Below are 5,000 nucleotides of genomic sequence, written 5' to 3'. Positions count from 1 at the left end.
TATATATATATAATGCCAATAGCAGAGTTAATATTTTCTAGCCATCACAACTATTTAAAACACTTTGACACAAACACAAATGTCTAAAAAAGCCGCAGCTGCTTATGGGAACATTTACCTCGCAGTAAATGGGTTGCAAGTCCGCCGCGGCTAGGTAGCGGGCAGCGCGGGGCGGCGAGACTCAAGAGAGGCAAGCCCATAAATTTTAAGCGCCAACTCTGCCCTGCCTCCCCACAACGGCGCCGGAAGTGTGCACCCATAGAAGGCGTGGGGAGACGCTGATGCGAGCCACGAAGGCACAAACACATCAATATTCCTCTGTGATGTGTTGTAGTGTATGGTTTCTAAAGACCAATGAATGAATGAGCTAGGGGCGAATGTGGGTAGCGGTAGAGAGGAACACTGGTGTCAAATTTGATCGTAATGCCTGACGGAGTTTACTACTAATTACATTTATACTTCAACTGGGTATACTCCAGGTTAATGACAAATCAGGTTATGATTCCATGTAGTATAAGTTTGTCATTCAAAGTCTCAGTAATTTAAACCCAGCAGGGTGTTGCGTATTGGCGGGAGAGTCAGCGCCTCCCTTGCCAAGGTCCTGCTTGCCTTCCTGTCCTGCCTATCAGCTTATCAGGGTATCTAGACTCAAATTATGACATCATGAGGGATCTTCCTTGCCATCGTGTCGTGCCTATTAGCGCCTCCGTATTTCTATAATGATACTATAGGAGTTTTTTTTTTTTTTCGGGTACAATGATCCTGCAGTCCTATCTTGCCTCTGCTTATCAGCGCCCCATCTAGATTTTGATTAGGACACCATGGAGGACCTTCCTGCCACGGGTATTTCTTGCCGTCCTGTCCTGTCTCTCAGCGCCTCAAGACTTGAATAAGGGCACTTTAAACGCCTTCCTTCCCACAAGTACTGTGGGCCTGCCATTGTCTTCCTGTCCTGCCTATCTCCCTCAACCCCACACTCGTCAGAACGCCAGGGGAGCCTTCCTTCCTTCACTTGTCCCCCACTCCCCGGCTGTGTCACCTATACCACAGTACCTGGCGCGACATGCAGTGCCTCTAGTGCCACTTCTTGCTCAGTCCAACGCAGCTAACGTAATATTTAAGTGCCAGCCTGCGCCAACCCCACCTTTTCCTCCCCGCCATGTCCCGCCCCGTCTTCCCTATTTCTCTCCCTCCCTAATTTAAACATTCCCTCACCCCCCCTTGCTTCTCTTAGCTTGACGTGTTACAAAATTCACGTCAGTCATAATTGAGGCCCAGCCTGTCCCAGTACAGCGAGGGATCGACTTACAGAGGATTGGATCCGCCTTACTCCAGTCGCAGCCTCCACGAGTGTTGGAACCAAACACTGGCCGCCGCACACTCCACTGCCACGCCACTAGGTGTTCTAAAAAGCTTTTTCGGAATGTTTTACAGGATTGCTTAATAATAATAGGCTGAAAAATAACAAAGTATAGCGATAAATGTATAAACGAATGAAATATATCGAGCTAATAAGTAAATAAATAAGACAAAATGAAAATGAAATAAATAACAGTAGGAGTAATGCTAATGATGCTGAACGTCATGATGACGGTATAGTAGTGAAACGGATAAATAAGTATTTTGATTGATATTCGACCATAACATCAAATGTACTGGATATACATGGTTATGAATGAAATAAATGTTTCTCTCTCTCTCTCTCTCTCTCTCTCTCTCTCTCTCTCTCTCTCTCTCTCTCTCTCTCTCCGTGCTTAAGTCAACATTAGCTGACCTTCCTGTTTATGTGACCATAAGTTGCCCACCTGAGAGAAAATAACCGACATGGTGGTGGTCATAATTTCGCGGAATATTCCTCCAAGTTTCCCATGAAATGTTACCGACTTTGAATCTCACCACAAATTTCTCAAGAAACTGTTTTGTGTGGCCGCGCCTTCAGCGTGATAGATAACGGCGCCAGCTTCCACCAACAACGAGCAACACAACACCGCTAACTAGCTCACTCATACAGTACTCATACATACGTGTACTCATATGAGGCTATCCCATACACACAGCATGCTCATATGCTCACCTACAGGGCTGCTACATATACGCGTTCCTAACAACAATAACCAAGAAGGCTCGAAGGAAGTCAAGTAGGGGAAGAGAGATGCCGAAGGAAGGAGAGGGAGAGTGAGAGGAAGGATTCTACATATATACATATCTTCCTTGGATGAAAGGCTTTTGAGTGTAGAAATCTTGTTAATCTGTCACTAGAACCGTAAAAACCCTCAAAAACCAGTGTCACTTCAACTAGAGCCCTTTGAATGCAGAAATCTTGTTACTCTGTCACTAGAACCGTAAAAAGACACTTGAAAACCTGTGCCACTTCAACCAGAGTCTTTTGAGTGTGGAAATCCTGTTAACCTATCACTAGAACCGTAAAAAAAAAACTTTAAAAACCTATCACTTTAACTAGAGCCTTTTATAGAAATCTTGTTAATCATTCACTAGAACCATAAAAAAAAAATATCCTTTAAAATCCGTGTAAATTCAACTAAAATCTTAATAAAAGTAGCGGAGCTGCGGCGCAGAAATGTTTCAGAATACGGGCCAGTCAGCGTAGACTGAGGCACAAAGTGATGGAGCCAGTGTGTGCCTTTTTTTTTTTTTTTCCCCACTCAGCCTTTCACCTCTTGTGATCTTTGGTGGATTAATTCAATGGCATGTAAAAGCTTCCATATGAAGGGCGGCGGTTGACTTGCAAGGCAATCAGCTAAAACAATTCACACTTTTCAGTAATGCATCCTCCCCTAGCCGTGTACAATGAAAGACAGGAACACACACACACACACACACACACACACACACACACACACACACACACACACACTGCATGTCTGGAAACACCTCGAAATATCTGGAAAAAAAAAAAAAAACACTGATATCATGCTAAATATTGACAGACTAGAATGGAGCTAGGAGGGTGCCGCTATGATGACGTCACAAGGACCGTTAGTTACGTACGTACGTATTTCATTTTGAAAATGACCCCTCGAAAAAATACAGCTAGACTGGAATGCTTTACATATTCTGATTTGCCACATATTTTAATTAATACCACAAATATCAAGAGATTTCAAACCTTAGTAATATTAAAGATTTTTGAGAAGAACATTCTGGGAATTGTTGGAACTTTTGACCCCATTAAAATCATTTAAATGTTCACCCATTCTGACTTAACAAGAATAAAAAAAACACTTTAAAAAATCTGAACTATTTTTTTTTAAACAATTTAAAGTTAGCTAGAAGCAGAAATAAACCACTCACTGAAAAAAAAGTAAAAACATTGTTGGAACACTAAGCACGATTAAAAACAAATCTACATTCCATAAATTTGAATTGAGCAGGAGTGAAAACACTTTAAAAATCACGAGCATTTTTTTAAAAACAATAGTAACTTAATACAGGCTGAAATAAAAAAAAAAGTTTGACGACTATGAAAAAAGGGCTGAAAATAATCCCCTTATTTACACACACACACACACACACACAAAAGCCAAAATCAACATCTTCCACTTAACTGACATAAGGAAAACATTTGAAATGCAAGTAAATATTTTTAGAAACCATAAACTCTTAGTTATTCGCCAAAATAAAACATTTATGAAATTCAAATGATAATATTGGAACCTGATAAGCTGGGACGGACATATGCCTCATTTAAACCTTCATCAAACTTAAATCAGGCAATGGCGGATATATTTGAACAGCGGATGTGAAAGCTTCGTCATGTAGCTCCATTTTATTTATTTCTTTGTGTCAAGATTGCTCATAATTATGAGAAATGAAGCAGATAATGGCTAATAAATAGGGACGACCTGCCACCACCTCAACCAATCCGTAATGTATCAATATCTAGCTAAATTTTTAGACTCAAATGTGAAAAAAAAAGAAATAAATATCCTCAAAAAAATAACCAGATAACGAATAATAATCCTTAAATAGATAACTACAGACACTACAGGTCGCCCAGAAGGTAAACAATCGGTAAGGTTGACTAGGCAAAGGTGTCACAGCTGTTATCTCACTTAATGGGCTTCCAGGTACCCAAGGCTGACAACCCAGGTGTCCAGGGGTTGCACAGACCGTGCAATATTATGTGCTATTACTTTACAGATCTTTAACAATTAGCTGGAAAGCGCAACATGTATAGCAAAAAAAAAAAAAAAAAAAAAAAACCCACCTTGGTTAAGTAATCGTGCCTCTGGGGTTCTGTTTTGTGGCGTTAAGTCTGGTAAGACGTTGCGGGGATGTGGAAACACTAGTGCCCATATGGCCATGTTCAGAAACACTTTTCTGTCTCACCGCGACTGTTTTCCGAAGGCCGCAGACAGGATAAGCCTGGTTCTTCAAGTCTGTATCTTCTTTACACAATATAGAAGTCTTGTTGATCTCTCACTAGAACTGTAAAAACACTCTTAAAAACCCGTGTCACTTCAACTAGAGGCTTTTGAAATGGTGGAGGTGCAGCGTTTGAAAATATAGGAGCTACAATCTGGACCGCCACCTCAGCCAGCCTTCAACTGCCCACCACCGCTTACCTATACAGACTGGCGCCACTTGCCTCGGTGGAGGCCCCAGAAGTTGTCATATTATCATATATCAAGTTTATTTTAAAAGAAAGTTTATAATTCCAGTAATATTAATACTACTACATAGATAGGTACGTGTAGGGCAACTTCTCCTGTACATATATTGTATTAGTAATTTAAATATAAATATAAAAATAATATGAATCTTGGCTTCCCAATTTTACTCCCCGTTAATGCCAATCCTCTGGCAATAGACCCATCAACTCACCAACCAGGCACTTCACTAATTACGTTCGTTACACTATGCGTGTTATGACTTCTACGAGAGAGAGAGAGAGAGAGAGAGAGAGAGAGAGAGAGAGAGAGAGAGACTATGAAAGAGTGTATGAGATCCTGCGGAAGTTATTATTCGCTTGCCTTTTC

At 41.0% G+C, this 5,000-nt stretch overlaps 1 protein-coding gene across 1 annotated transcript in view; it reads right to left on the bottom strand.

Moving 5' to 3' along the window:
* The window catches only part of LOC135104812 (uncharacterized), a 10,077-nt gene extending 8,623 nt beyond the window's left edge, over positions 1-1,454 (bottom strand). The window contains 1 exon segment of the mRNA XM_064012431.1: positions 1,310-1,454. The gene's annotated coding sequence lies outside the window, so the exon portion shown is untranslated.
* Positions 1,455-5,000: the final 3,546 nt, after the last annotated feature.

The sequence above is a fragment of the Scylla paramamosain genome, chromosome 11, assembly GCF_035594125.1.
Source record: "Scylla paramamosain isolate STU-SP2022 chromosome 11, ASM3559412v1, whole genome shotgun sequence".
Taxonomy (NCBI): domain Eukaryota; kingdom Metazoa; phylum Arthropoda; class Malacostraca; order Decapoda; family Portunidae; genus Scylla; species Scylla paramamosain.
The sequence above is the reverse complement of the archived record's forward strand: the minus strand, read 5'-3'. Positions and strand labels throughout refer to the sequence as shown.